Raw genomic sequence first — 11,232 nt, 5'->3', positions numbered from 1 at the left:
GCTTATTCCACTGAGCCATCTCCCCGGCCAAGTTTCATTCATTTTTAAAAATCTTTTATTTATTTGGTACAGGGTCTCACTATGCAGCTCAGGCTCATAGTGATTCTCCTGCAATCCCAGCTCAGAGCTGGGTCAGCACTGCATGTAGTACTGGGGATTGAACCCAGGTCCTTGCACTTGCCAGGCAGGCGCTTAGAACACCAACCTATCTCCTCAGTCTCGAGTTTCATTCATTTGCCTTCAAGTGTCTTGTTTATCTTTTTTATAACAGCGAAGTACTATATTATATACAAAAAGCACTTTTTTTAATCCACTCATCTGTTGATAGACATATATGCTATTTCCAAGATCTAGCTATTCTAAATTGTGCTCCTGTGAACATGGGTGTGCATGTGTCTCTACAATATAATTTTAGCTCTTGGCAAGATATCTAGGAGGCAAATAGCTGGGCCAAATGGAATTTCTGCTTCTAGTTTTTTGAGGAACCTCCACACTAATTTTCATAGTGTATGCTAGTTTATTGTCCCACCAACAGTGTAGTAGAGCTCCTTTCCCCGCACATCCTCCCCAGCATTTGCTATTATTAGATTTTTGAGGATAGTCATTCCTCCAGGGTATGATGGTGTAGTTTTAATTTACATTTCTCTAATGGCCAGTGATGAGCTTTTTAAAAAGGCTATAATTCTTCTAAAAAGCATCTAGTCATTTTAGTTGCCCCTCCCTTTTTTTTGATTATGTCTTATTTTGGGGGAGGTCTACTTTTTTTTAGTTCATCATCTTTTTTTTTTTTTTTTTTTTGGCAGAACCAAGGATTGAACTCAGGCTCTTGCTCTTGCCAGGCAAGTGCTTATTCTATTGAGCCATCTCCCTGGCCCCTCATCATATATTCTTGCTATTAGTACTACATTTGTGGTATAGCTAGCAAAATATTTTTCCCGTTCTTTAGATTGTCTCTTCACTCTGTTGGCTCTTTCCTTTGCAGTGCAGAAGCCTTTTAAGTTGATATGACCCTATTTGTTGACTCTTGGTATTATTTCTTTTGCCATTGGGGTTCTGTTCAGCAAGTCCTTGCCCATGTCTATATCTTCAAGAATTGTGCCTATTTTATCTCCCAGAAAATTGCTTCTGCTTTAACATTTAGGTCTTTGATCTATTATTTTTATTTTAGTTTATTATATAGTGAGATGTATACTTAGACTCAATCGTCTGCATTTGGACATCCAGTTTTCCCAGCACCATTTTACTAAGAGGCTTTCCTCCAGTGTATATTTTTTGGCTCCTTTGTCAAAGACCCATAGCTATATGTGCCCGGCATTGTTTCTACTTATTCTGTTCGGTTCCACTGATCTACGTGCCTGTTTTTGTGCCAGTACCATGTTGTTTTAATCACTGTAGCTTTAAAGCATAACTGCAAGCCCGAGATTGTGATGCCACCTTTTGCTTTTGTTACCCAGGAGTGCTTTCACTATTCTGGGTCTTTTCTAATTCCATATAAATTTTAGGTTGTTTATTCTAGCTCTGTGAGAAATGATATTGGTATTCTGATTGACATTGCTGTAATCTGTCAATTTTGGAATTATAACCATTTGATAATGTTGGTTCTGCCTACCTAGGAGCAGGAGATATTTTTCCATTTTCTGGTGTCTTCCTCAATTTTATTTTAAGGCCTGATGTAGTTTTCATTGTAGGGATGACTTTCATTTGTTTAGTTACTTAATACCTAAGGGCTTTTTTAAGTGTTATTGTGAATGCTATTGTTTTCCTGATTGCTTTTTCAGTGAGTTCATTATTAGTGTCTAGGAATGGTTCTGATTTTTGTGTGTTTATTTTGTCTTGCTACACTGCTAAATTTGGTTATCAATTCTAAGAGTCTTTTGGGTTTTTAAAGTAAAGGTTCATGTCATTTGAAAGTAATATTTTGATTTTGTGCTTTCTTATGCATATCATTTTTATTTTTTTCTCTTGCCTAATTGCTCTGCCTAGTGTTTTAAGGACTAAATAAAAAGTTTTATATCCTAGAAAGACTTACCTTAGAGCTGGGAGGAAAAATCTGGGAATATGGTTGCTTCTTCATTGACATTTAAGAAACTTTTTTGGTTTGAATCTTCCCTCGCCAGTTCCAGGGGTGTGTGAGTCTACAGATTTCTGAGTCTGTCGGGGATAGTGAGGAGGGAGGTTCTTTGGTATAAATCAGGTTGCTCCTCATCTGTGCTTACTATGACTTAAGATTTAGCTTTTTGGGGTCTGCTAAGTCTGTCACCATTTTTCATCTTTTTTATTCTCCAGATCTTCTTGTGCTTATCTTCTCTGCTTTTCTTCTCTCCTCTTCTTTTTGTCATCATGAAGGATTTCTGCCTTTAAAAAAATCCCCTTGCCATTTTTTTTTAAACTGGGGTTTTTGAAGGGAGAAAAAGTGTGTGTACACAATCACTGTCTTTACCCATTCATCCTTTGCCTATATTACTTATTTAAAATATGAATAAATACAATTGAGAAGCAGAAAAAAATACTTTCGAAAAGTGAGTTATTCCATGTGTTTTGTCTTTCTTGTAATCACATACCAACTTTTTTAGGATTTACTTCTACTTTCCTCACCCAGTACATCATAGTTTTGGAAACAATGACATATGCAGTTTCCAACTGAGAAAGATCACTTGTCTTTTATGTGGGATTTTGTTACTGTAATTCTCAAACCAAGGTCTATGTAATGTAGATAAGCCACAGACTTTTTCTACTTCAGTGGTTTTAATATTGCCAATTATTTTTCCTGAGTCCTCTCTTTGTGATTAAAGTGAAATTAAGGGGAAGTAGTGCTAAACGAGTAGGATTTTCTGGTGATGTCACTGGGAACAGTCAAGTTTCATGGAACAGACATTGTGCCTGGAGCGGGCTTCTCAGAAGCTACAAAAGCTTTACATGTGTTCAAATAATCCTGGTGTTGCTCAGAAAACTTTGTATTTTCCATCTGGAGATTCCTTTAGCTATAAGAACACAATTGTTTTATTTGACTTAGAGGAGCACTTGATTTGACCATTGTCTGTTAGGTTTTACTACAGGCTAATCTTTAGCTACTTCTAAAAAATTTTTTTTCTTTCTTTTTTTTTTTTTTCCCAGAACTGGGGATTAAACTCAGGCCCTTGCGTTTGCCAGGGAAGCGCTTATTCCATTGAGCCATCTCCCTGGCCCCTCTACTTCTAAAAATTAATCCACACATGAAAAACGCAGCCAGGCACAGGATACCACAGTTCGATCCCTAGTTCCACATGCCTTACCAGACCCACCCTTAAGGCAGCCTGAGCCAGAAAAAAAAAAAAAAAAAAGCCTTCTCAACTTTTAGACAAGATATCATGTCTGCATCTTATACTATGAATAACTACTACAAAGACAATGATATGCAACGTATTAATTATTGTAATTGTACTACTAACCAGTGTTGAAACTGTCTCATTGCTATTTCTTTCTCAATAAAATTAGTTTTAAAAAATCCACACATGACAAAAATTTACCAACTTTGAAGATAATTTTTAAAAAGAAGTTCAGTTGTTAATTCTAAAAATTCACTCAACCCGGCCTGCTGTGCCAGCCCCACCCCCAGGACATGCTAAGACAGTGATTGAGACTGGGCATGGTGGCTCAGGCCTATAATCCCAGCTCTTGGGAGGCTGAACACAGACGGATCACTACGAGTCTGATCTACATAGTGAGACCCTGTAGACTCTGTACTAAAATACAACAACAACAACAACAGCAAAATTCACTGAAGGACTGGCGAGATAGCTCAGTGGACCAAGCGCCTCCTTAGGCAAGCATGGGGACTAGGGTTCAATCCCTGGTACTGCATACCGCACCGGCCCTGCCTCCTGGCTCACTGATCCTGGAATCGGGTCTGGTGTGGTGGCACACACCTGTAATCCAGTGCTGGGGAGGCTGAAAACAGGAGGATCACTACGAGTCCAAGCTGTGTAGTGAGACCTTGTACCAGATACATAAATTTTTAAAAAAGTAATATTTCACTGAAATGTTTGTGACAATCTTAGAGCTGTAATCTCCCAAGGAAATATGATCTCTCAAGGAATAGAAGAGGGAATGATCTTTGAAAAGGAACCCATGTTTAGCAGTACATCGCTTTTTTTTTTTCTTCTGTATTTTAGGGAAGGGTCTGCAGGGTGTTCAGGGTCTCACTACTAGATCAGACTCATAGTGATTCACCTGCTTACAGCCTCCCAAGAGCTGGGATTGCAGGTGTGCACCACCATGCCCAGTCTCAGTTGCTGTCTCAGCACGCCCCAGGGGTGGGGCCGGCACGGCAGGACCAGGGATCGAACTCCTGGCCCCTGCATCTGTACATTGCCTTTATGTGGTGTTTAAAAAACAGTTATTTTATAACCACTTTATTTTTTTTAATTTTATTTATTTATTTGTGTGTGTGTGTGTGTGTGTGTGGCCAGCTCAGCCCACCAGGGGGCAGGCTGCCTGGCATGTGATGCTGGGGTATTGAACCGTGGTCCCCGTGCTTTGCTAAGCTTGTTCTAAGTAGGTGCTTTAGACCACTGAGCCATCTCACCAGCCCCTATAACCACTTTATAAAGGTTATAAAGTGTAGAGACTGTAGGTACACAGCCTCTAGCTGCTAAAGGGAAACTTTGTGAATGTCAAAGATTTTGAACGTAATTGTTGTTACTTAACATTTGTAAGAACCAAGGTACCTTCCTGAGAAATGTCTCCTAAAGGCTATTCATACACTTCTGCTTGTATGTATATATTCATATCTCTAACACAGTTGTAGCACACAGTAGATGCTCAAGAATGTGTAAGAAATGATCTACCCCCTCACCTTTGTGCTGTATTCTTGCTGCTTTTAAATCTTTATACTATAAAGGAGAAAACCCTCAAGACTCCTTACTGAAAAGACCCCTAGAGTTGACCAGTTGGGCTTTTTGGCCTTGGAAACAGTCCATTGAGATCCAGATATTCTTGTCGGTGGAAGATCTGGAATGACTCTTATTTTATTTATTTTTTTATTTTTATTTTTTTCCGGAATCAAGGATTGAACTCAGGCCCTTGCACTTGCCAGGGAAGTGCTTATTCCACTGAGCCATCTTCCCAGCCCCAAAAGCATTTTATTTTGTTTATTTATTTATTTATTTTTGGAATGACTCTAGATGTGCAGACCTTCTAAGATTTGATCTTTATTTTAAGCCTTTAATATTGGACTCTGATGCTTGACTTCACATCCCTGAAAGGTTCATCCCGGAGAGGTCCCTGGGGGTGAATTCAGGAAGCAGATACATTCATACCACAACAAGACGCAGCCACAACCCACAAGTCCTCTCAGTTCTGGGCCATTGACATGCCCTTCCTGTTATCAGGACGGAAGGTATAATAAGGACTTGCCAATATGGCAAATATGTGCTGTGGTGTCGAGGACATAAAGATAGAGAAGACACATTCTTGGCCTGTCACAAAGGAAGGTGGCAAAGAACATCCTAAAGATTCTTTGACTACTTCCTGCCCCACTTTTTAGAATACTCTCACTGAAACTTTGGCCTGGCCTTTCAATGTGCCTTCCTGACTTGTTAGTTTTTGCCCATCTTACTTGATTCTTCATACTGCTATGAGAGTTATGTTTATAAAAATACAAAGAGGAAAGACAGTGCCATAGAAATTCAGTATCTGGCATCATTGGTTTTCATGTCTTTGTGCATGTTAAACCTGGTATTTCTATCGATACATTATTTTATGTCTTATGTTTGTTCATTTTAACACAGAATCGTCTATGTAGTGATTATTTTTTTCTTAATTTAGGGTGTCAGACTAAGGCCGATCCATCTACCATAAATGTAAGGTATTTTTGTCCCGTTTTCTCGCTAGCAGAACAAACTGCATACAGATGGGGAAGCCTTACACATGAATAAGCTCCAAAGGAGCTTTCCTGAAGCCTCGTTCTGGATTAGCATGGGCACTGCTGATTGGTGTCCAGAATTGATCAGTGTGTCTAAAATTGAGACACGGGTCATGCTTCTATCACGGTAAATATTTACAGTGGTGACAATGAGGCCTGTAACATTTCACCTAATACTGGCTGAAAAATGTTGACTTTCAGTATTAGAAATGAACGGTTAAGGAATGATAAGGAATGATACAGAATCTAGGTCATGTGCCAAAATACCAGTAGTATGTACAATTCAAATTCTAGGCTCCAAAAATGTATTGCTGGATGAAATTGGATATAAGACCACAGTTGTCAATGTCCATAATTCAAGTCGAGATAGAAGAATTGTGGCAAGGCAGATGGGATGGCTGGAGTAAACTTCAGTTCTTTTGAAAAGGCCTACTCTGAAGACAGCCTCATTAAAGTGGCTCTAATTAAATCGCAAGAAATTTCTTTAAAATAAATTTCCTTAATTAAAAAAAATACAAAGAGGATCCAGTCACTCTTTACTAGCTTCCGCTATTCCTCAGTAGCAAGACTTTCTGTGGTTGGCCCCAGCCACCTAGTCTCCTTCCCCCACAGAGTTCTCCCTCACACACGTACTGGCCTCCCGTCAGTCTGACCTTGAACCCTGTAGGTCACAGATGATACTGGCTTTTGTGCCCCTCTTCTCTCTGGTGGGGCCATCTTCACAGGGTCAGCTTCCTGCCACTTTATCTCCATCCAGCTCAGTCATCTCCCCTGTGAAGCTTGTCTGGACTCCAGCAAGCTGCCTCTGGTCCAGAATCTATGTCTCCTTTAGACCATGAACTTGTGAGGAGCTGGAGTGAATCATATTTGTTTTTCTGTCCCTAGCACCCTACATGGCATGGTGTCTGGCCCACAGTGTGTGTCCTTTGTGCCTGAAGGAGGGATGATTAGGAATTTATTGGACCACGAATAGCAAAGAAAGAAACATTTTATACTTAAGCCAGAGTTTCTCAGTCTTATTACTATTGACATTTTGGGCAAGGGAATTGTTTGCTTTTAAGATACTGTTCTATGCTTTATAAGGTATTTAGCAGCTCCATGAATGTTTTTTACTGGCTAGATACCAATCAGCAGTTAAGACAATCAGAAATGTCTCCATGGAGCTGAGATGTAGTTTAGTGGTAGAGCATTTGCCTAGCATGTGTGAGAACCTGAGTCCAATCTCCAGCTCTGAGAAAAAAATGTTGTCAGATGCTTTTGTGGGAGAGCTGGGTATATAACTCAGTGGTGTAAGCACCTGCCTGGTAAGCGCAAGGCCTTGAGTTTGATCCCTGCTACTGGAAGGAAGGAAGGAAGGAAGGAAGGAAGGAAGGAAGGAAGGAAGAAAGAAAGAAAGAAAGAAAGAAAGAAAGAAAGAAAGAAAGAAAGAAAGAAAGAAAGAAAGGAAGGAAGGAAGTTTATTTAGCTAGCCAGATGTGGTGGCACACACTTGTAATCTCAGCACTCAGGAGGCTGAGGCAGGAGGATTGTTCCAGGTTCAAGACCAGCTTGGGCTACCAAGTGCACTGACCACTTTGAACTAGATAGTGAGACCCTGTCTCCAAAAGACCAAAAAAAAGTTTCTGTGGGGACAAAATGGCCCAATTTGAGAACCACTGGCAAGTGAATTTGCCTGCTTGCTTATTCTTAATTGAAAAGAAGTACAGAGGTAAGGTATTCTAATATTAGTTCAGCTGCTCAATGATGTCACTGGGGACCTGGATATCTTTTGAATTTAATTTTTTTGTACTATCTTTAGTATTATATGTATTAGCTTATACCCTTATGGTCAGAAGATGGCTGCTGTCTCTCCTGCCATCATGTCTACATTTAAGGCAGGAAGAGGAAGGCAGGATGAATGGCTAAGCTAGCCACATCTGTACTACTTTTATCAGGAAAGAAAGCACTTCCCCTGGTGCTATTTCGTATGTACTTCATTTGTCCCACTGTGACCACATAACCACTTCTATCTGTGGGAAGAGGCTTAGTGTAAGACAAGAACAGGTCTGGAGATGGTACATTGTCACTTGAAAAAGAACTGGTATTGAGTTCACCATGGAGAAGTGAATATGAAAATCATGTATTGCTCAACTGCATGAGGCAGGGACTGGGTGAATAGAGGCTTAATGAATAAATTGCTCCAGTTCCTCCTACCCATTCATTTCTTATTCCCTGCTCCCTTGCTGCTTCCTGGGAATACAGCATAAGCACTAGCAAGTGCAGAGTGCCTGAGTAGAAGTGGGTGAGAGTCTGGGAGCCCCCTGTTGTACACAGGGTTTGCAAAAGAATAGATTTAATACAGGACATATAGTTTATAGGATTATTTTGTCATATTCACCCAAAAAGTCAAATGCAGAAGAATGCAAGAGATATCTCCATGCACCAGAGACCCAAAGAATCCAGCTTAGGACCTGGATCCCATGACAGTGTTCTGCACAAGTCCAACTAGAGGCCTAGAGCCCATGACAATGTCTCATGCAAGTCCATATCAAGGACCTGCACTAGGAAGGCCCAAAAGTCAGTGGGGGAAGCTATAAAGTCTGTACTGGTGGGGCAAAGGATCTGTGCCACCAGGCTGAGAGATCTGCCCTGGAGACATGAAGCAATGCTCAAAGTAAGGACCAGAGCTCCCCCAAAGATAACTGCAGCCATCCTCAGAGACAGCAAAGACTTGAGCCCCTCTGACCAAAGAACAGCTGAGGTCATACCATGAAAACCAGAGTACCAAGCTTCTCCAGCATTAGCATGCCATCTTCTCTACCAGTTCTTTTATGCTGTTGGCAGTAGTCCTCAGGTAGACCTTCCATGCCCAGAACCGTGCTGATTCAGTTCAGCTGACCATTAGTTAATCCACTACAATCTACCCCAGTCACCTTGATAACCAGACACATTTCCTTAAACTATATTCTCTACTGGCAGATTCTGAAAAGTTTATGTCTTAATTTATTCAGATTTACATTAATATAACAATTGCATATATACAATTCTTATTGTACTCATTTTTACACCAAAAGCAAATATTTAGTGTTCTCAAATTCCATGTGAAAGCCAAAATATTTTGACTAAATAACCTGACTACAAACATGTATCTAAAAACCACATTAAAATTATATTAAAAGAGCTATTAGAACCACAATCTTTGTTTTCCATTAACTTTTTTTTCCATTAACTTTTAACAACAGGGAATGGCAACACTAAGAAGCACAAAAAGATCTCCTGGATTTCAAATACACTCTTCTTTTTCTTTTCATTATTCTGTTCTTTCTCATCAACCATATTATTTTCTATTTCATCCTTATAATCCACAGCTCTATTGGAGTCTTCCCCTGGCAAAATGCTTCACCCTGCTAGCTCTTCACTCTTAATTTTGAACATAGGTCCAACCCAAAACTCTCAGAAGTAACCATGACACCTTCCCAACAATAGACTTCACTGAATTTTTTTTTTCTACCACCCAGGCACTATCTCTAAACACAAACAAAACGCAGAGCAACTTTCTGCCAAAGCACAACCTATACCACATGGGAACCAGCAGCCAATAAAGTCTTTCTCAAGAGAAGCTTCCTAAGCCTCATTCTAATGAGCAACATTTCCTTCAATACTCTGTTAATTGGTGAATTGAGTCCATTTACATTGATGGTTAGAACCGAGATGTATTGACTTATGGCTGACATATCATTTACCTGCTGTTGTATACCCTTTTTTCTCCTGTGTTTGTTTGCCCCATTTGGTGGGTTCTTTCCATTCTCATTCATGGAGTTGTGGTCATTTTGATCCCTCTCTAGAATATCTTTTAGTAGTCTATGTAGGGTTGGCTTTGTCATAATGAAACTCATTAGTCATGAAAGTATTTCACTTCTCCATCAAACTTGAAAGAGTTGCAGAATATAGCAGTCTGGACTGGAATTTGTTTTCTTGGAGGACTTGAAGTACTTTGCTCCATGCTCTTCTTGACTTGATGGTTTGTGAAGAGAAATCTGCCATTATTCTGATGAGATTTCTGATAAATGTGATCTGTTTCTTTTCTCTAGCAGCTTTTAGTATATTGTTCTTGTGTTGGATTTCTGGGATCTTGACTAGTATATGTCTGGATGTGTTTTTAGTTGGGTTGATGTTATTTGGAGTTCTATATACTTTGGTTACCTGAATGTCAGATTGTTTCCCCACATTTGGGAAGTTTTCTGCTATTACTTCTGCCCATACTCTTTTTATATCATCTGTATTGACTCCTTCTTTATCATTGATGCCTATTAGTCTTACGTTGTTTTTCTTTGCATCATTTTGCAGATGTTGAATTATTTTTTCCTGCATCCTAGTTGTTTTTAAGCAATCTTTTCTTGGGGCCGGGGAGATGGCTCAGCAGAATAAGCGCTTCCCGGGCAAGAGCAAGGGTCTGAGTTCAATCCCCAGTTCCGCCAAAAAGAGAGAGAGAGAGAGAGAGAGAGAGAGAGAGAGAGAGAGATCTTTTCGTACTTTTTTACTAGCTGTAATGGTGTCTTCAAGATCTGAAACTGTATCTTCACTTTCATTCAAATGGTTTTGCCAGCTTGTGATTGAGATTTTAATTTCCTGTATAGCACTTTGAATCTGCTTCATGCATTCTATCTTTTTCCTATATTGCTCATTCAAGGATTCTATCATTTTTCGATTCTCCCCTATTTTTTTAATCAATGTCTTCTTTAGATGCACTTAGTAATTCTTTCATTATTGTTATCATTTCTTTTTTTACTTCAGAGATTATTTCTCATTTGATTTCCTCTATACCTTTCTGCAGTTGCTTCTTTACTTCAGACGCTATTATTTCAGAGATTTCAGGTGTATGATTTCTAATTTCTTCTTTTCTGGTGTCTCTTGCATTTGTTCTAGGTGGGCTTGAGGCCTGAGACTGCATTTTGCTCCTTCTCTTTGTCATTTTATATAACACTGTCTTCTGACCTCTGGTGTAGAGCTTTAGTGCAGTTATTACCTTAGCATGTACTGATATTATTACCCAAGAGAGATTATGTGGTTAAGGCAGTTACAGTTTTGTATTTACAAAACTATAATTAGCAACACTAATAATGGGTAGCGAGATTTATCAGTTGACAAGGTTTTGTATCTAATGGGTTTGCCTTTTAGACCCTAAGAGCAAACATGACTATATAGCTAAGCAGATATTAGATCGGGAATTTGTGCTTAAATTAGTTCCCTTAAGTTCTGTCTGATCACCTCCCCTTTTGTACCTGTAGACTTTTTTTTTTTTTTTTTTTTTGTGTGTGTGTTTTGGCAGAACCAGGGATTGAAATCAGGCC

At 39.4% G+C, this 11,232-nt stretch overlaps 1 protein-coding gene, 1 non-coding gene and 1 pseudogene across 6 annotated transcripts in view; all 3 read left to right on the top strand.

The window, feature by feature from the left end:
* The window catches only part of Myo3b (myosin IIIB), a 472,753-nt gene that overhangs the window by 275,095 nt on the left and 186,426 nt on the right, over positions 1 to 11,232 (top strand). The window lies entirely within an intron of this gene.
* LOC111817660 lies at positions 5,611 to 5,735 on the top strand (annotated as a pseudogene).
* LOC111817661 lies at positions 5,937 to 6,069 on the top strand. The gene has a single exon (XR_002821803.1). It is a non-coding gene; the product is annotated as a small nucleolar RNA SNORA1 (small nucleolar RNA).

Source organism: Octodon degus, unplaced genomic scaffold (assembly GCF_000260255.1).
Source record: "Octodon degus isolate 3935 unplaced genomic scaffold, OctDeg1.0 scaffold00065, whole genome shotgun sequence".
Lineage (NCBI taxonomy): Eukaryota > Metazoa > Chordata > Mammalia > Rodentia > Octodontidae > Octodon > Octodon degus.
The sequence above is the reverse complement of the archived record's forward strand: the minus strand, read 5'-3'. Positions and strand labels throughout refer to the sequence as shown.